Below are 22,555 nucleotides of genomic sequence, written 5' to 3' on the forward strand. Positions count from 1 at the left end.
CCCATTCATCTCTCCCCTTCCCCCCAAACCCCTAGAAATCACAGATCTGTTTAGTATCTTCATAGTTTTGCCTTTTCCCGAATGTCATATACTTGGAATCATACAGAATGTGACCCTTTCAGACTGGCTTCTTTCACTAGCAATTCATGTGATATTCCTACATGTCTTTTTCTGGCTTAAGATCTCATTTATTTTTATCACTGAATAATAATCCATTGTATAGACCTACAACAGTTTAACCATTCACCTATTTAAGAACGTTTGGTTGCATCCAGTTTTTGGCAGTTATGAATAAAGTTGCTATAAACATCCAAATGCAGGCATCTGTGTGGAAATAAGTTTTCAACTGAATTGGGTAATTCCTAGGAATGCAATTGCTAGGTTATATGGCAAGAGGACATCTTTGTAAGAAACTACCAAATTGTCTTCCAAAGCAGCCGTACCATTTTGCTTTTCCAACAGCAGCAAATGAGAATTCCTATTGCTCAGCATCTTCCCTACTATTTTCCTTGGGCAGTTATTGGATTTTAGTGATTTGAATTTCTATATGGTTGTATCAAATTATTATTTTGATTTTTATTCCCTAATCACATATAATTCATGTTAATCACCTTTTCATATGCTTATTTGTCATCTCTGTATTTTGGTGAATTAACCGTTTGATATTTTTACTCATTTAATTGAACTGTTTTTCTTATTGTGAGTTTTAAGAATTCTTTGTGCATTTTAAATATAAAGTCCCTTATCAGAAGTGTCTTTTGCAAATATTTTCTCCAAGACTGTGGCTTGTCTTCTAATTCTCTTGATACTGTGTTTGTCAAAGTAGAAGTTTTAAATTTTAATAAGGTCCTACTTATCCTTTCTTTCATAAATCATGTCTTAGGTGTTATACATAAAAACTCATCACCAACCTAAAGTTACCTAGGTTTTCTCCTATGATACCTTCTAGAAGCTTTATAATTTTGCATTTTATATATAGATCCATTTTGAGTTAATTTTTATAAAATATGTAAGCTTTGTGTCTAGGTTTGTTTGGTTTTTTTTTGCATGTGCATGTCCAATTGTTCCAATACCATTTGTTGAAAAGACTGCCCCCCTTTTTTTTTCATTAAATTGCCCTTCTTTGTCAGAGATCAGTTGACTATGGGTCTGATTCAAGACTCTCTATTCTATTCTATTAATCAATTTATCTGTTCTTTTGCTAATACCACACTGTTGTGATTACTGTAGCTTGATGATAAGTCTTGAAGTGGAATAGTGTCAATCCTCTGACTTTGTTCTTATTCAGTACTGTATTGAGTAGTATTTGTGTATTTTACCATTTCATACAAAACGTATAATCAGTTTGCAGAAATCCACAAAATAGTTTCCAGGGATTTCAAATGGTATTGAATTGAACCTATAGATCAAGTTGGGAAGAACTGACATCTTAACTATAGTGAATCTTCCTGTCCTTGAATATGGAACATCTCTTCATTTATTTATATCATTTTTAATTCCTTTCATCAGATTTTTGTAATTTTTCTCATATACTATACATATTTTGTTAGATCTATACCTAAATATGTCATTATTTTGGTGCTAATGTAAATGTTATTGTATTTTAATTTCAAATTCCAATCATTCATTGCTGGATTATATGAAAGTGATTGATATTTGTATATCAATTTGTATCCTGCCATTTTGCTTTGTTAGTTCCAGGAGATTTTTTTAATTGATTCTTTGGAATTTTCTGCATAAACAATTATGCCATCTGGGAACAAAGACAATTTTATTTCCTCCTTCCCAATCTTTTATTTCCTATTATAGTTTTATTGCATTAGCTAAGACTTCCAGTTTTGTGAGATGGGTTGCCTTATCTCTGGTCTTAGGGAGAAAGCATCTATTTTCTCACCATTAGTTATGACCTGTGTTTTGTCTTGTCTCGTTTTGTTTTTTGGGAGACATTGTTTTTCTCAAGGGATTTCCACTCTATTCCCTAGAAACTTTGCTGAAAGTTTCTATTATAAATAGGTATCGGATGCTTTTTCTGCATCTATTGATATTTTCAAGTAATTTTTCTTCTTTGGCATTTTTATCATTGAATGTTCACATGATCAATAGAAATGACTCTCATTTCTGATATTAAAATTTTGTGTCTTCTCCTTTTTTTTCTTGGTTTATATGGCTAGAGGTCCATCAAATTTATTCATCTTTTCAAAGAATCAGCCTTGGTTTTGTTGACTGTGTTATTGATTTTCTTTTTTTCAATTTCATTGATTTCTGCTGTAATTTTTATTTTTTTCTTATATTTGCCTTGCATGTAATTTGCGCTTCTTTCTCTTGTTTCTAAGGATGAGGCTTAGATTATTGATTTTAGATCTTCTTTTCTGATACATGTATTCACTGCTATAAATTTTCCTCTAAATGCTAGTTTTGCTGCACTGCACACGTTGTGATAGTTTTATTTTTATTTTTGCACAGTTCAAAATATTTTTAAAAATTTCTCTTGAGACTGTCTTTGTCCCTTGTGTTATTTAGAAGGTTGTTGTTTAATTTCCAAATATTTAGTGTTTTTCAGCTCTCTGTTATTGATTTCTAATTGAATTCCACTGTAGTCTGAGAGCATATATTAGTATAATATCTATTCTTTTACATATGATAGTTTATTTTATAGCCCATATCTGATTTATCTTGGTAAATGTTTCATGTGAGCTTGAGAAGTACATGTATTCTACTGTTTTTAAGTTGAAATATCAGTTCTGAGATAAAAATATCTATTGGATCCAGTTGATCAATGCTACTGTGCAATTCAACTTTGTCTTTGCTGATTTTATGCCTGCTTGATCTATTAGTAATTACTGAGAGAGGGGTATTGAAGTCTCCAATTATTATAGTAAATTTTGCCTATTCTTCCTTGCATTTCTAATAGATTTTGCCTTCGCTTTAAAGTGATCATTGATATAGCTGTATTAATAGCTATAACATTTATAACTATTTTCCATTCATTGTACTTGTCCTTTTTTTTTTTCTTTTTTTTTAAACTTACTCTCCTTTTCTGCCTTCTCTGGTTTTGAGTATTTTATATGGTTCCACTTTTTCTCCCTCTTAGCATATCAATTACACATTGTTTAAAAACATTTTTATTAGTTACTCTAGAGTTTGCAATATACATTCAAAATAATCTAAGTTCACTTTCATATAACATTAAACTTCTTCAAAAGTAGTGCAGTTGGGGCTTCCCAGGTGGCGCAGTGGTTGAGAGTCTGCCTGCCGATGCAGGAGACACGGGTTTGTGCCCCGGTCCGGGAAGATCCCACATGCCACGGAGCAGCTAGGCCCGTGAGCCATGGCCGCTGAGCCTGTGCGTCCGGAGCCTGTGCTCCACAACGGGAGAGGCCACAACAGTGAGAGGCCTGCGTACCACAAAAAAAAAAAAAAAAAGTAGTGCAGATATCTTATAACAGTACTCCCAATTCCTTCCTTCATTCCTTATAACAATGCTGTCATTCATTTCACTAATCTATAAGCTATGATCACCAAACACCTTGTTGCCACTATTTCTTTGAGCAAACAGTTATTTATTAAGTCAATTATACTTAGGAAAAATAAGATTTTATTTTACCTTCATTTATTCCTTCTCTGATGCTCTTCCTTTCTTTACACATGTCCAATTTTCTCACCTATGACATTTTTCTTCTCTTTGAAGAACTTTATTTAATGTTTTTTTCAAGGCAAGTCTTGTGGGGAAAAATTCTCTCAGTTTTTATTTGTCTTAAAAAGTCTTTAATCCTCCTTCACTTTTGAAATGTAATTTCACTGGAAACAGAATTCTACATTAGTGCCTTAGTGTTTTTTGTTTGTTTTAACATTTAAAAAAATTCATTCCACTTACTTCTGGCTGGCCTGGTTTCTGAGTAGAAGTCCAAAGTTATTCTTATCCTTGTTATTCTATAATTTCAGCTGTTTGATTCCTGCCCTCCACTGAGTTCTTTCAAAAATTTTTACTTGACTTTGGGTTTCTGCAGTTTAAATATGATATACATAGGTGTAAGTATTTTGCTGTTTATCTTACTTGATGTTCTCTGAGCTTCCTGGATCTGTATCCTGATTTTGGAAAATTATTTGGCATTATTACTTTGAATATTTCTTCTGTCCCTTTTTCTCTCTTCTTCTGTTATCCCCATTATGCGTATGGTACACACTTGGTAATCGTCCCATGGTTCTCAATATTCTCTTCCATTATTTTTGCTCTTTTTTCTCTTTGCTTTTCATTTGGGAAGTTACAGTTGGCATATTTTCAGGCTCACTGATTCTTTCCTCAGTTATGTCCAGTCAACTGAAGATCCCATCGAAAACATTCTTCATATTTGTTAGTGTTTTTGATTTCTAGCATTTTCATTTCGATTCTTAGATTTCCATCTCTCTGCTTACATTACCTATCTATTCTTAAATGTTGTTTACTTTTTCTGTTAGACTGCTTAACATATTAATTATTTATTTTAAATTCTCTAATAATTTAAAAGTCTATCTGAGTTGGTCTGATGCATGTTTTGTTTCCTCAGACTATGTTTATTCTTGTCTTTTAACGTGCCTAGTAATTTTTGTTGTTGAAAATTGGGCATAATGTATCTAGTAGTAGGAACTGAAGTAATCAGGGTTTAAGTGTGAGGCTTTATGTCAATCTGGCTAGGACTGGATGGTGTTTAAAATTTGCTGAGGATGTAACTGAAGCTGTCACTTCAGTTTCTAATTATTTTCTCCCTTGTTTCCTTCCTTTTCCTTGGGTTTCCTAAAGAACTCCTTAAATAGAGTCTGTGTTATAGCTCTCTCAATTATAGTTGAACTTTTGGAGCCCTCTTGATGGGTGTTAAGGTGTTGAGGAGGAGAAACATTCTATAATTTTATAATTAAACATCAGTTTTTCTTAGCGAGCTTAAGTCCCTGTGCTGTGATATTCAAAAATGTTTCTTAGCCTTTTTTACCACCCTTAGTGTGACTGGAAGTCTAGAGGGAGCTAGAATTGTCCTCTTGTCCTTTTCCCAGGTCAGATAAGTGTCTGGTAAAGTAGATTCCACTGAGGGCAAGCTTTTGTTATGGAGGATGTTATGAGCATGTTTTTAAATGATTACTTTGCTGCTCTTTCTACTTGAAACACACAGGAATTTTTTCTTCAGTCTCAGCCAGGAGAACTTTTTGAGGTTCCTGGAAGTAAAACCCATAATGTGTGGGGGCTCACTAATACTGGGCCCCCAGAAAATTTTAATTCTCAGCGTAGTCCTCAGCCTCCAGCATGCTCAGCCTCCAGCAATGTGTCAATACAGTTTTAAATACCTCTATCAATTACTGGCTCCAGTGGCTTCTGCTCCAGATAAGCTGATACTGTCTGTGATTCTCTGTATTTGCCTGCCTCTCCATTTCTCAGAGTAGTGGTTTGCCATGTTACTTCAATTCTCTGGTAAATCTATGAAGAGTCAATGATTTTTAGTTTGTTCAGTCTCTTTTTTTCTTTTTTTAATTATGAGGACAGGATTGACGACTTCTAAGCTCTTTACATGTCAGAGCAAAGACTGGACCAACAATTTTTTTTTTTTTTTTTTTTTTTTTTGTGGTATGCGGGCCTCCCTCTGTCGCGGCCTCTTCCGTTGCGGAGCACAGGCTCCGGACGCGCAGGCTCAGCGGCCATGGCTCACCAGCCGCTCCGGGATCCTCCCGGACCGGGGCGCGAACCTGGGTCCCCTGCATCGGCAGGCGGACGCGCAACCACCGCGCCACCAGGGAAGCCCGACCAACAATTTTTAAAAGACCTTTTCTCCTTACTTATGGAAGTTAAGCAATGGATAAAATCTTTGATAGTCACTTAACTTTATAACTTTCACTTTCTTTATTCTAAAGTTCACCGACAAAGCTCCTTGCTCATTTATTTATATCTTAAATTTATGTGTGTGCTATCAAATAAAATTGACATATTTATATTTATTAAATTATGTCTTCAATCATTGTTACTATTTTTCATGGTATTCTCTTTTTTATTATTATTTATATTAACATGAAGTTCCTGAGTGTTGATTTTATGATAAAAGTATTTTTTGTGAGCAAATAGAAATTCAGAATATGGATTATATATCTGTTCTATTATGTCCAACTATTTTGAGAGGATTTGTATTAGTTCTCTCTGGACACAATATTTTAAAAATACCTTAATATATGCTTAGTTTTATATCATCTTTGCTAATCATTAATCAAGTAATTACACCCCTCAATATAATCAATATTCAGCATGAATTTACAAAAAAATAATGCTTTTGACTAAATCAATTTTACTCTGTTTTTTTAAGTACTATAATCCATAAGGGAGAATCAAATATTTGTCATTTTAAGTACACTCCAAATCAAGGTAAAGTATTTTTTCAATGTCTAGCTTTATGCATACTAATAAAGGCACTTAATACGTTATACATCAGGGGATATTGCTCTCATGTCTACCGTCCTACATTTGTTATTTTTCTGTGGATACTAATCAGTTTTACACCTTGAGCTGAGGGACTCTGACCTATTATATAGGAGAGTTTTGACAAATAGGTATATTAAAGTGAAATAATTCAAAACTGTCAGTTATTTATAAACAACTCTATAGCTTCTGGAATATGGCAGAATGCTATCATTCTGAAAGCTAGCACCATTAATTTAATAGAAAATACCATTGTATTTCAGTGACAACAGATTAGTTACATTCTTCAACCTTGAAGATTATGGAAAATTATTCCTATCTTCAGCAAGGTGAACAAAAGAAAAAGATTTAAAGTATATATACTCTCATTCCACTGTTAGTACCCTTCTTTAAACTCAATTATGATCTGCTAGGACTGCTACAGTATTGCTCTTTGTCTTTTGTTCTAATCTTGACATTCCCATTGCCAAGTGACTGTTCCCAAAGTTGCAACATTTTACCACAACCTATTAGGAGTGATATGACCTAGATGTTGCCTCAGTCTCAGACTCTATTGTTGCCTGTTATTAATTCACATGGAACATTTTTCATATATTTAAATTTTTTTCTAGCTTTATTGAGTTATAATTGATAAGTAAAAATTGTATGTATTTAAGGAGTACATCATGATGTTTTGATATATGTATACATTATAAAATGATTACCACATCAAGTTAATTACCATACCAATCACCCCACATAGTTACCTTTGGGGGTGTGTGATGAGAACGCTTAATATCTACTCTTTTAGCAAATTTCAATTATACAATACATTCTTACTAACTATAACCACCGTGGCATACATTAGATTCCCAGAACGTACTCATCTTACTGAAAATTTGTATTCTTTGACAAACATCTTCCCATTTCACCCACCTCTTAGCCCCTGGCAACCACTGTTCTACTTTTTCCTTCTACAAGTTCAACTCTTTTAGATTCTACATTTAAGTGAAATCATACAATATTTGTATTTCTGTGTCTGGCTTATCTCTCTTAGCATAATATACTCCAGGTTCCTTTGTGTTGTTGTCACAAATGGCAAGATTCCCTTCTTTTTTAGGGATGAATAATGTTCCATTATATTTGTATGGAATATTATATACTATATATGAAATATTATATGATATTCAATATACATACATATCTATCTCTCTCACATTTTCTGTATCCATTCATCTGCTGAATGACACAGCTTGTTTCCATATCTTGACTGTGGTGAGTAATGCTGCAGTAAATATGGGAGTAAAGATATCTCTTTGAAATACTGATTTTATTTCCTTTGAATTTATACCCAGAAGTGGGGTTGCTGGATCATACTGTAGTTTTATATTTAATTTTCTGAGGACTCTCCATACTGTTTTTCATAGTGGGTTCAGGTCTAGGCTTGTCAAGTTCTGGTCCTCCAGCCCAAAACATCCCAACACTAGCTGTTTTGCTTTGTTTGTACACAACTACATCAGTTAGCTGTTACTGTTCAATAAATAGACGAAAACATAATTGTGTAAATATAAGAACTGTTTGCATCTACTACAGAACTGTGGGACCCATGAATCCACCACGCTGGACATTAGAGCCAGGCAATCAAGAGACATGCCCGGGGAAGTAGCCATGAAAACGAGGTCCCAGACTTGTGTGCAAACTCTGTTCCAGGCGAAAGTGTGGTACCTGAACAGGCAGTGGGAGAGATCAAAGATGGCTCTCGCTGGCCTCCCTAGCCTCAGGAGAGTCCTGCAGTCAGTCTCTAGGTGTTTTGTTAAATTAGAGTCCTAAAAAAAAAAAAAAAAAAAAAAAAAAATTAGAGTCCTGCCCCTCAGGCCACAGCTATTCAGATAAGCTAACAGGCCTCTTGCAGGGAAGACGGGACCAGTTTCACCCTGCTGCTTCTGCGCTGGACCCTGGAGGTTAGCCATGGTTAGTTCTGCAAGCCCTTTAAGAACTTTTAGTTCTCAACAGCTTTGTGGGTTGGTTTCTTGGACACAAACCCCGTTAGCATTTAAGGCTAGACGTTTTGAGGGCCCATCACTTAGGTGGAAGTCTTAAAAGTTGGGGTGCTGAATGTGGACCCCATACCCATCCTTCCTCATGGAGAAGAAGATCAGGGTTTTGAGTTCCTGGCTGTGGGCTGCAGCACCAAGGGGTTGAGCTTTTGGCGATATTGTGTCTCGACTTCTCCTGTTTGGATGTGGGAGTTTTCTCGTTTGTTTGCCAGATGTAGGAGTAGCTCAGGTAGTTTCTGGATTTCTTTTAGATGGAATTGTTCCATATTTAGCTGTAGATTCTGTGTGTTGTTGGAGGAGGTGGGTTCAGGAGCCTCCTAAACCTCTGCAACCCTGTCAGGAAATTCCACGATGCAAATAAGTTCCGGCCCCATTAACACCCATTTCCTCTGACTCTGAGCTCCGGTTAATACCACAAATATTTATTATTTCTTTTCAACTTTGTGGGTTGGCTGAAAGATCCTTTTGGTGTGCGCTGTGTTGTCTGGGGCTGAATAAGCTCCCATGGACTTATTAGGTGGTTAGTCAGACATTAGGAGCAAGGAGATGACAGTGGTGAGAAACACAAGAAGAAATCGAGTCACACACCCAACCACCTGGGGACCCTCCCAGAAATTGGCAGCGAGGAGGTGGCAGTAGCGAGAAAGACCAGAAGAAGAAATCAAGTCACACCCAGCCATCTGGGGGACTCTCCCTTGACCCCACCCGGAACGGGCGAAACTGGTCGTGTGGTGGACGGCTTATCCTGATAAAGAGGGGCACAGTAACTCGAGGGGCTTCCCTGGGCTTCGTATCCCCAGACCAGACAGGTGTATAACCTACAGTAAACCCAAACTCATTATACCATAATTATAATAAAATCTGCATGTGGTTTTGCCCCCCTGAGTGGGCGTTTCTTAGCGATTCAAGGGTGAGAACATGCGCAGCAGTAAACTTGTTACATAGCTCGGGACTGTCAATCAAATAATGATCCCCTGTCACTCACCCCCGCCTCCCTGCAAAATGCTCCTTAAAAGCTCCCTTAAGCCAGTATAGGAGTGCTGCTTTCAATTCTCAGAAACAGCTCTCTCTCTCTCCCTCTCTGAGAGTGTACCTATGCTTAAATAAACTTTGCTTTGTGCTTAAGCTTAAAGTGGTAGTTTGCAATTCTTTGCTTACTATTGTGGGACCGAGATTGCTGGTCTGGGCCTTCCGCAGACCTCCTCGGTTGAAGCTATTTTGTTTCAACGCACACCCGGTGACAGACTCATTCACATATCTGGGTCCTCAGGTAGGATGGCTGCCTCATTTGTCACCTCTGTTCTCCTGATCTCTTATCCTTCATGGGTTAGCCTAAGCTTGTCTACATGATGGATACATGTTCCCAGCAGCAAGAGGAGACAAATCTGTACGCACAAGCACCTTCAAACCTCCGCTTATGGTCGTTCTTGTTATTGTCCAGTTGTCAAAAACAAGTCATATGGACAAACCGAGGCTCAGAAATAAATTTCACTCCTTAATATAAGTTGTGGCAAGGTCACATCACAAGGAGACATACATAAAGAGGTAGGAGGCTTTATTACTGCCATTTTTTGCAAAGAATCTACCACATCAGTCCAAGCCTCACCTCAATTTTGTCTTCCTAAGAGTGATTCTTCCTAAACCAACCCTCCCCCATCTACATGTTTTGTGTGTTTTTCTACCCCACACTGACCCTTGTTATTTTACATTTGGGAATTAATTATAATTTGTAATAACATATTTTAAGGTATAATTTGATATTTCATTAACTGATTGATGGTTGTATTTCTCAGTATATTTTATCAGAACCTGTGCTTGTTAGCTGCTCTTCTCAACGTATTCAACAGCCACGTCAGTTCCAACTGAACTGACAGTTCTCAATATTGTTTAAAAAGGAATAGATCATTGAATGTTGCCAGCGGATGAGAAATGTAGACTTTCAGTGGAATAAAAACTGTCTTCAAAGCATAATGAATTATAATAATTAAGCATAGAATGTTTCTGTATCTGTTTGTGTGCGTGAGTGATAGATGCATTTTTACCTTAGTACAAGATTTTGGTTATAGAACGTTATTTTAAAGAGGTAAACTAATGCATTAACATTGGAGAAGATAGTTTTCTGAGAAGTGGATTAAATAAAATTAAACCATTTGAGGCAGGCCAGGGGAGGTGTCTTTGAGACTCTCACTTTATATTTTGTACATACCACACGTTTACACTTTTAGCACAAAGGATGAGGACTGTTAGAGCATGTGTTTTCTCTCTTTATGCCCTACAGACCAACCTGGCTGCAGTAATAGCTCTTATTTGAGCCCTTCCAAATAATGTCATCACACAAAATGTTTACTGAGCAATTTAGATTTTTCATCAGAGTATTACATAGAAATAAACACAGTATTACGGAGCAAAGAAAAAGGAAGTTTTGTTTTGTTTCCTTGTGCATTTGTTTTTACAAAGCCCATTTCACAGCAGGGAAATTCCAAAATTAGTATTTATCTTTTCTAATATCCCTTCATGGTCATCCATTGTCCAGGACAGGCTCCTCCCTGTTACCTTAAAAATCATTTGAGCTCAGCTTCCCTTTCTATTAAAAATGCATACATCCAGACTCATATCGTTGGTTAGCAAAAGCCAATTGTCCTGTAAGTAACAGTGTCTGCCTGCCTTAGAAGGCGCCTTCCTAATCATATTTGGTTGTTCATGTTCTTTGCATCCATTGCAAAATACTCAGCTTATTGATTATCTGTTCTAATTACAAAATTGATTTTAGCGTAGTGGAGTTCCAGTGAATAATTTATATCCTTTCTTGGATAGAATAATGTAGCATACTCTGTGCTAGATGGAAGAGAGCAATTTGACAGAACACATGGGCTTGTGTGGTAGGAAAGACTAGATATGAAAAGAAAGATAAAAAATTAGATTTGGAAATAGGATTGAAACCATGATTTCAGATATAAGTGTGAGAGTCATATTTAAACCCTGAAAAACCAGTAGCTTGAAAGAAATGATCCTTCATTCTTTAAATATATGGTTTCAGCAAGAAACAGGTAAGAAGTTAAGTGAAATGAGAACTTACAAAATATGGTAAGATAAAGTTGTGAAAAACTAGAAATACATGCTAGTTTCTGTTTACTTGTTTTAAAATTTATTTATATATAATAACTCATTGAAGAAAGTTTGTGTGCAATGTATAATGAAAGAATATACAACCCATTCTGTATCACCAAAATAGAAATTTCATTACCAAAACTTGCATAGACTATAAAATCTATCTTTTGAATTGTTATTAATAGTATTTATGTATATGTTTATTTTGTATAAAAGGAACATTTTTCAGAAATGCAAAGTACAACTTTATGCACCTAACAAGATACTGAATCTAATTATTTAATAATTTTTATTATACTTTTTCATCATGAAACTAGCTCTCATGTTACTATACTTCCTCGGGAGAAAATTAAACATTTAAATATATTTATAGTGGCCTGCAGTTTAGATCCGAAGGAGGATATTAACATTCTACCACTGTGAATGCGTTACTATTCTGCATACTAATTTATGTTTATTTACTTATCTTCCACCAGATGGTGCCCTTGCAATGGATATTCATATTTCTTTTTGCATAGTTGGGCTAAAAGATGCACCTCTACTTTCTCTTTTGGGGATGGCATAATCAGTGGGGATGTATCTTACAAACATATTCTATCCTTTTATATTTTCGAAGTGATAGTATTTTCAAAAACAGTTAGCAAGGCTTTGCCTAGGAATATAAAATGTATGACTGCCATCAGAACCTTGCACACTATTGTTGCTCCCGCCACTAACCTACAGTCGATGGCTCTTCTCACTCTCTAGGAAGCAAACGGTTCATATTTTATAATGAATTCCTGCCTTTTACTGGAATTCTGGAGATAGTACGTGGCTTAAATAGCCTTTAAACAAAAAGTGCTCTATCAAAATCCAATTCCTCTTTCACAGAAGATTCATCTGTTATTTTAGATCCCTACCTGACCCTGATAGACAGTTTACCTCCTCTATTCCACATGTAATACTGCAGAGGTTATATTGTTTCTCATTTTCTTGTTTTTTTTAATTGGCCATGTGCAATTCTTGAAATCCTTACCTAATTTGGAGGCTTTGTCTTAAAATTGTTTGGCAAAATCCACAAAATGCAGTATAACCTTAGGTAACCAGTAGAGCTTAATGAGTTAAACATGCTCTTTAACAGTTAAAAATCATCTGTCCTTGGTGTCAGTTGCTAACTTTCACTTAGTACCTGAATTTGTGTTATTCTTACTCACAATGTACTCTCTAAAATTAAGACTGTTTCCTCATGGTTTTTACAATATGCCTGCTCCTTCCTCTCATGACAAATTCCTAAACTGACCTTACCTTTGATGCACTCCCCTTCCTATTCTCATTCACTTATTGATCATTCAGTCAATTAATTGATCAATTAATTAATGCATGCTTTAATCCAACATATACTCCCTAGTGTCATATTGGTTTGGGGACACTTCACAATTTAGTGATAATTAAATGTTGGATAAAATTTTTTTTGCTTTGTGATGCTTAAAAATTCTAGCTAAGAAGTTGGATATGAAGACAAATAGTGATCAGCAGCATTAGAAAAATACCACCAGGAAATATCACTGGGGAAGAAAGCAAAATGTCTTGAGGTCTTGACCAACTAAATCCTAAATTCTAGCCAAGGGAACTGGTTTAATACTAGCATGTTGATGAAACAGATTAAAAGAGATTTGGGGTAAGGTAATTTGAGAGACCTTACTTGAACTAAAAGTTTATTAAAGCCAAGAGAAAAGTAGAAGCAGATTTGAGAAGGCCTATGGTGCTCCAGCTATTTAGGTTTTTTTAATTAGCAATAAATAATGAAAAAATTTGCTTTTCTAGAAAACATTTAATTTACATCTTCATCTTACTACATAAAAAAATTTTAAACGTCTCAAGAACTGTATTTAAGTGAGAAAAATAGCTCTTAATCTCTGTTGTAAAACAATTCTCTTAATTAGAAGTGATCTCTTAAATCATTTGGAAAGAAATCTGACTCTTTAGAGCAGCAGTCCCCAACCTTTCTGGCACCAGGGACCTGTTTCGTTGAAGACAATTTTTCCACGAAAGGGGTGGGGTGGAGGGGCTGGTTCAGGCGGTAATGCGAGCGAGGGGAGCGATGGGGAGCGGCAGATGAAGCTTTGGCTCAGTTTGCCGCCACTCACCTCCTGCTGTGCAGCCTGGTTCCTAACAGGCTGCAGACCAGTACCAGTTCATGGCCCGGGGGTGGGGACCCCTGCTTTAGAGAACTATGGTCAAATCTCTTGCAAATGTAGTTTATTAAAAAAGAAAAAGAAAATGTCTTCTTCAGATTATGCATATGAGCATTAATTTAAAATATATGAGCATTAATTTCTTAATTAGCAAGCTGATTGATTTTACATATACATTTTTGTCCCTTAACCTTAAGACAATCATTTGGCATAGATAATTAATTTTAATGGAGTATAAACTCTCAGCAACTGAAGGGGTATATTTAATTCTAGAATCATGTCAGTGTTAAAATGCAGAGTTTGTTATCCAAAACAAGCAAACAAAACAAAAAGTGAAAAAAACAAAACAAAAAAAGTTTGGAAACTCATGCTTTCACAATGATATTTTACTGGATTCTCCTCCCATGTACCATTGTCATCAGTAAAAACTCACTTAACTCAATTTTTTTTTTAAAAGTGACAAGAACAAACAAATACTACAGTATAATCTCCAAGAGGATTTAAGGAGGAATTGAAAGAGGTGAGTTTGACATGGAAAATGGAAATTGTTTAGAGAGTAAATTAGAGACACTTTTTATAATAGAAGCATAATGTGATATTGGATTTTAAACTAGAAAGTGATAAATTCTTATTTTTAATTGTAAAGCCAATTTTTCTCTTGATTTTAGAGTTTTGTTGAGTCACAGATGAATGATATAATTTTAACCTATTGCCCAAATATATCTCATTGATAAAAAACTTGAGATTTAAAATTGAACAATTATTATAAAAACAATGTGTAGTAATAAAAATTGAAATTTAAATATTTTATATATTTACACACATGTTTCCATTATAAAAATGTACTTACTTTAAAACACTGGAAAAATATGGAGAACAAGAAGGAAATGTAAAAAGCACAAAAATAAGGCCTATATTCCTCTTACCTAGTATATTATTTTCCTTAGGTTGTCATAAGAAAGTACTAGAAACTGGGTGGCTTAAAATAACAGAAATGTATTTTCTCTTGATTCTGGAGGCCAGAAGTGTGAATAAGGGTGTTGGCAGAACCATCACTCCCTCAAAAACCTGTGAGGAGAATCCTTTCTTGGTTCTTCCAGCTTCTGGTGGCCTCAGACATCCCTTGGCTGTGGTGGGATAGCGTCAGTCTCTGCTTTTGTCATCACATTACCATCTTCTCCCTGTGCGTCTTCACATCTTTCTCTACCTCTGCCTCTTTACATCACCTTCTCTTATTAAGATACGAGTCACATTGGATACAGGACTCAACCTAACCCAATATGACTTCACCTTAACTGATTTTATCTGTAGTGACCCTGTTTCTAATTGGACATGTTCTGAGGTACTTTGAGTTAGGACTTCAAAATATCTTTTTGGTGAACACAATTCAACCCATAACACTTAGATATTAAATTGTTTAAAAGTAAATATTTAAGTCTAGACTTTTATACCAAAAGTTTTATCTTTCTGTGTTGAAATGTCTATGATTAAGTAGATATTATTTTTTACTTTATTATTCCAGGTAAAATAGATATACAAAAAAATGGAATGCCTATTGAGAACTTGATATGTGTAGGAAATTTAGAAAGTTACTTCATTCATCTATCAGAAGCAACCAAAGCAATACACAATATACTCATTTTACACAGCAGAAAAATGCTAAAGCTCACAGAGAAGTCTACACAACTTTTAACTCCAAGGTCATTCTCCATGATACCAAGGTCGTCACAATTTAATGTGCATAAGAATCACTTGGGTGTACATGTTAAAAATGTTTATTTCTAGTCAAGATACCCCAGAAATTCTAAAACCATAAAGGCATCATGTGTTTTAAATTTCTAAATAATTCTTATAGAAGTTCAGAGGTGGGAAAAATAAAAGATGACTGAAATCAGTAAAGAAAGCTTCACCATCCTGATCTGAACTATAGATACGATGGACTTAGTGAAGAGGAGAATAACATGTATAAACACTGTGTGAAGCTTGAGCATAATATGTACAGGGTTAAGTAAGCACATGATACCTTAGGAACTGAACAGAAGAAATATGTTGGGCAGAGAAGATTGAATAGTAAAGGCTAGTTCAGGTTTTTGCAATTTCTGAATATCAGTCTAAGGAGATATTTTATAAGTAGTTACACAAGTTCCAAGATGAAATCAGGGCTTTAGAATTTCAATAAACTTTTAAAAAGTAGAGAACGGTTTGGAAGGAAAAGATGATGGAGGAAGAAATACCATTCAAATTTGAATCTATTAGAGAAATCAAGGTATGTAATCATGGAGAAGAAAGAAAAAAGAAAGGGACGTTACATGAAAATAAATTCATTGGGAAAATAAGCAGAATAGTTTACTACACATAATCAAGAAAATGAATAAATCCTATAAGGAGAAAACTAAAGAAAAAAAGTCAAATTAACATTAATAATGATATTATTTACTGAATGCATTAGCTATAGTTATAATAACATGAATTAGTTATTAAAAATTATAATGTACTTGAAGAAATGGAATTATAAAAGGAAAGTAAATTTGGAAAGGATAATAAACTATCAAAACTTCTAGGAGGATCAATATACAGAGCATATGAATAGAAAGAGTTTCAAAAAGTAGTAAATGACAAATAATATACCAAATTTCTAACAGCTTCAAACTCTGAACTAATTTTTATATTGCTACAACGATAGATATCTCTATAACATGAGTGGGTTGTTTCCAATTTTCTCTCTGAAGTAACATGGGGTATGGAAAATAGTTTTTCATTTGAAGTCAAAATACTTTAGAGAAAAGTTGAAGCTTACTAGCTTTATTACTTTCATGTAATCATAAAATTTGGTCTTGTTTTTTTCTCTGCATATATATGATTATAATATATTTGTTGTCAAAATCCAATAAGGTAAGGAATGCATTTGAAAATACCTTTAAAGCCAAGTTATAAAATATACTCAGCACTATAATCATTATTGATATTTTTTATTCTGTTTAACTTTTAAAAATATAATTTTATAAGCTACAGAAGTATAGGTGATTAATATGGATCAAACCAAGAAAATAATTTATAACTTAAAATGTAACTTGATAGTAGATATGAAGTACTGAAAAGCCTGCTAATTGGTATATTTGAAAAATCTCTTAAGATAGTTTATTATTAACATGAGGTAAATTGGTCTACAGTTTCATGATGCTTTAATCTAAAATAATACACTTGACTTTTTAAGAAGACTCAGTAACTCTTGAGATTACATGACTTAAATTAGAAATTAGTGTGACTACAATTCACTCTATATTATGAAAAACATATCACTGTCATACATTTTAAATGTATAACCGTGATTGATTAAAGTAGCCATAACTGATACTACTTCACTGCTACCTGTTCTCTGAAGTATTGATTTAGTTGATGTGCATAATAATTTGATACCCTGTTAAATCATATTGTACAAATAATGAGCCATGCTCTATAAACATAAAGTTAGAAATGATATTATATTTTTAATACAAGTAAGTCCCCTACATATGAATGAGTTCCGTTCCAAGAGTATGTTCATAAGTGCAATTTGTTTGTAAGTCCAACAAAGTTAGCCTAGGTACCCAACTAACACAATTGGCTATATACTACTGTACTGTAATAGGTTTATAATAATTTTCACACCAATAATAGATAAAAAACAAACACAAAAATAAATAAAACATTTTTAATCGTACAGTATGATACCTTGAAAAGTACAGTAGTACAGTACAACAGCCGGAATACAGGGGCTGGCATCGAGTGAACAGGCAAGAAGAGTTACTGACTGCAGGAGGGAGAGAAGGTGGGAGGTGGTAGAGCTGAAGGATTGTCAGCAGTAGGAGAGGGAGGGCAAGCTGCAATTTCACTCATGCCTGACGTTGATGGCACAGGTTCTGGTCCCTTGCTGGATTCAATTCTATCTACCCTCTTGGAAAAACGATCCAGTGCTGTCTGGGTAGTAGCTCTTTTTATCTCATCATAGATGACACGGTAGCACTGGATTACATTCTGAACGGCTGCTTCAACCTTCGTGTACCATTCTACATTCGGGTCCTCTGCCTCAAAAACTAACTGTGCCTCCTCAAATAAAATCCCCCTGCCATTTCCTGTGTTGTGAATCTCTTCAGTTCTTCAGTTATATCTTCTTCCTCTTTTCGCTCCACTCTCTCAATTATTTTCACTTTTGTTTCCATCGCTATCGCTTGGTGCTTCTTAAAAGTACCAGCTACACACTGCTACTTTTACACTTGCTTCTGGACATCCTGGGCTTGAAATAAAGATACTATACTATACTCTATACAGTACTATGCAGTAAATTACACAAAAGCACAACCACTTGTAGAGGATGCACGCATGTGACAGTGTACGCCAGACACGAGAACTAACTTATGTTATTGGACGTGCGAACACACGATCGCATCTTTGTAAGTTCACAACTTGAAGGTTCGTATGTAGGGGACTTACTGTATAAATGATATTTTATTTTTATATATTGAAAACCTTTACGTTATAAAGGTTTGCATCATATTTGATCTAGAATTAAACATATTGGGACGTTTTCTCTGACCCTTGGGTTTGATTAAATTCTGTCCAGAGGCAGGGTGGAAGACCTGTGGCTTTTCAGTTAATTATTTTTGGGGTTTCGGCATATCACTCCTATAAGTAAGCCAGGTTGTTCATGTCCAATTACTAACCACTTATCACAGGTGAAGGGGATGGGGGTTGTCCCTTGAATATTTATCAACATCTGGCAAGTTTAATTTTTGAAAGGTACTATATATTAATCTAAGTATTATATATTATTTGGTTCTAGTTATTTCACTCTATGATATATTACTTCCATTTTATGAAAGGAGAGCTTTGGGCCACCTCTTATTGGGTCTTGCGTTAGTCTAGTCTAGCCTGCTGTAGTAGAGATTGAGTAGTACAGAATGCAAATTGCTTATTCCAGTTACTGACTATGTTTTCTATAATGCCCAATATAGAATGCAGAATATTTTATGCCCAATGCAGAATATTTTTTATTCTGTGTACATTTAGCCTCAGACTGAGAGAGTTTTTAGTTCAAAGCTTGGTGATGTGGAGCTCTTTCCATTGATAGGGTCATCCACAAAGAGACAGAAAGCATGTTTAGCCAATACATTAAGTTCCTTAAAATCACTTTATGTACAGATAGGAACTGATAGGAGTGGTGTTTGAATTACTTACTTAAAATGGTCAAATGCTTGATATTGTGAAATATTCTGAGTTGACGTTGTGAATGGTCCCAATCAAAGCCCTTAGATGTTCTGGTTGGTAAACGAATGAAAGAATAAATAAATAAGTAAGTAAGTAAATAAATAAATATCTCCTTAATAGGGGGAGTACTTTCATTATCCAAATATTTCTCACAGCCTTTGTACTTTCTGTGTTTTACCATTGGGTAGAACCAATCTATTATATTTTCCTTCAAAACTGAAGTTGTACCTCTTTCTTCTTACCTCTGATGCCTATACTTTAACTACCACTTTGGATGTTTAGACTTTTTTTTTTCTTTATCAGTCTTTATCCTTTTTGTTTCAAGTGTGTGGTAGCTTTTTAAGTTGCTTGTTTTATTTCTTAAAAGATGAGATATATAAAATGAGTAAAAGAGATGAAAAGAGGGACTGAAAGAGACTGATGCCAGGCAGAGTTTTTGAGGAAAGCATCAATTGTCAGAGTGAGAGAAATGTAATTATAGAGGGAGTGAGGGAGTGATTTCAAGATTTTTGTTTGCTTGTGTTCTAATTTCAGAAGAGTGTTTTCCTTAAAATTACGTTTTAAGAATTTAATTGCATGCTGAGTGTAGAGTAGGTTAGGAAGAAGAGACAGAAAATATAAAATGGCCATGCCCTGCAATTTCTACAATAGTCCAGGTGAAAAGCTGTGTGACTGATAATAATGGAAAGAGAGGATGGCTGGAGAAATACTCTGAAAAGAAAAATGTGTGTAGAGGTTGGACCTTAGGAGAAAATGATGAACATACACAAATGTTCACAAAATCTAAGCCAATTCTGCATTGATGAAATAATGAATAATGGGAAGGGATGCTACTAAAGAAAACAAAAAGGAGTAGTTAGTTTACTGATCATCTATTATTTATTTCTTAAGGGTAGTCTCAAAATTAAAGAAATTTTTCTATGAAAATTTATTTTATAATTTTTCTTATGCTTAAGATAATTAAACTTGTCCAGTGATCCATTGTAAATAGAGACTTTTGTGTCATTATACATGAAGAAGAATTCTGAGAATGAGTTAATATGCAAGCATCTAAATCATGCTGAGTGCAGATTCATATCTTGATAAATGATGTCAATTAGTTCCATTTAAATTGTATGTTCTATTCAAAAGGTATATTTTATTGCCAGATCTCTGTCCTGTACCTTATATTTTTATGTACAAATGTCTACTTAACTTCATTTTTATATTATAAACATATCAAAAGATGTCAAAAATCAAACCATTTATTTTCCCACCTCAATTATTCTTTTCTAGTGTGTTTTAGACTTGTAAACAGCACTCAGTTTCTCAGGCCAAAATACTAAACTATCAACTCCTTTTGAAGTATAGTTGATTTACTATATATATTAGTTTCATGTGTAAAGTATAGCGATTGAGTATTTTTACAGATTATTAAAAGTTATTGCAAGATAATGGCTATAATTCCTTGTGCTATACAATATATCCTTGTTGTTTATATATTTTATACATATAGTTTGTATCTTTTAATCTCATACCCCTAATTTTCCCCTCCACCCTTCCCTGTCCTCTTTGGTAAGCACTACTTTGTTTTCTGTATCTGAGAGTTTATTTCTGTTTTGCATATACACTCATTTGTATTATTTTTTAGATTGCACATGTAAGTGATAAACATACACTATCTGTTTTTGTCTTATTTCACTAAGCATAATATCCTCTAGGTCCATCCATGTTGCTGCAAATGGCATTATTTCATTCTTTTTTATGGCTAATATTCCATTGTGTTTATGGACCACGTCTTCTTTATTCTTCTGTGGATGGGCATTTGGTTTGCCTCCATATCTTGGCTCTTGTAGATAGTGCTGCTGTGAACATTGGGGTGTGTGTATCTTTTTGAAATAGTGTTTTCATTTTTTCTGGATATATACCTGGGAGTGGAATTGCTGGATCATATGGTAGTTCTATTTTTAGCTTTTTGAGGAACCCCCATACTGTTTGTCACAGTGGCTACACCAATTTACGTTCCCACCAACACTGTGCAAGGGTTCTGTTTTCTCCACATCCTCTCTGACATTTGTTATTTGAAGACTTTTGGATGATAGCCATTCTGACAGGTGTGAGGTGATACCTCATTGTGATTTTGATTTGCATTTCCCTGGTAACTAGTGATGTTGAACATCCTTTTATGTGACTGTTAGCCAGCTGAGCCAGCTGTATGTCTTCTTTAGAAAAATGTCTATTCAGGTCTTCTGCCCATTTTTTGATTGAGTTTTTTTTTTTTTTTTTTTTTTTTTTTTTTTTTTACTGGCACAAAAACAGACATTTAGATCAATGGAATAGAATAGAAATCCCAGAAATAAACCCACGCACCTATGGTCAATTAATATACTACAAAAAGAGGTAAAAATATACAATGGAGAAAAGACAGACTCTTCAACAAGTGGTTCTGGGAAAACTGGACAGCTACATGTAAAACAATGAAACTAGAACACTACCTAACACCATACACAAAAATAAACTCAAAATGGATTAAAGACCTAAATGTAAGACCAGAAACCATAAAACTCCTGGAAGAGAATGTAGGCACAGCACTCTGACATAAACCAGAGCAATATTTTTTGGATCTAAGACAAAAGAAATAAAAAGAAAAATAAATGGGACCTAATTAAACTTAAAAGGTTTTACACAGCAAAGAAAACCAATGATAAAATGAAAAGGCCTCCTACAGAAACTAGAACACTCCCTAACACCATACACAAAAATAAACTCAAAATGGATTAAAGACCTAAATGTAAGACCAGAAACCATAAAACTCCTGGAAGAGAATGTAGGCACAGCACTCTGACATAAACCAGAGCAATATTTTTTGGATCTAAGACAAAAGAAATAAAAAGAAAAATAAATGGGACCTAATTAAACTTAAAAGGTTTTACACAGCAAAGAAAACCAATGATAAAATGAAAAGGCCTCCTACAGAATGGGAGAAAATATTTGCAAATGATATGACCGACAAGGGGTTAATGCAAAAACTATTAATATATGAACAGTTCCATTCTTTCATACTGAACAACTAGTCCATAAATCCTATTGGATCTAACTTCATAGTATACCCTACATCCACTAACTTCACATATCCTTCAAAATTACTACCCTAGTCCATCATCTTTTACCCAAATAAATTCAATAGTCTTTTATTCCTCATTAGACTCTTGTCTCTTATAGTTTATTCGACACTAAGAAGCAAATGTTTCTTTTAATATGGAATTCAGCGCACGTCACTCTCATTAAAACTCTCCAGTGGCTTCTCATAACAACTATAAGGTAGAACTGTTTGATAGAAAAACTTTGTTTTCACATGTTCTAACTTTACTATTTTAGTTTCTCCAACTACAATCCTTTTTGGATGTATTGTAGGATACAGACAATGATATGACAACTGATACACATATTTGTGAGGAAGTATATACAATGGTATGATTAAAAGCAATTATCAATATAACTTTTTAGTGAGATGCTTCATAAGCATTAAAAAATAAGACATATATTACATAAAGAGCAACTTTAAGTATGCATAATTTTTAAAT

The sequence above is a fragment of the Physeter macrocephalus genome, chromosome 7 (genome assembly GCF_002837175.3).
Source record: "Physeter macrocephalus isolate SW-GA chromosome 7, ASM283717v5, whole genome shotgun sequence".
NCBI lineage: Eukaryota > Metazoa > Chordata > Mammalia > Artiodactyla > Physeteridae > Physeter > Physeter macrocephalus.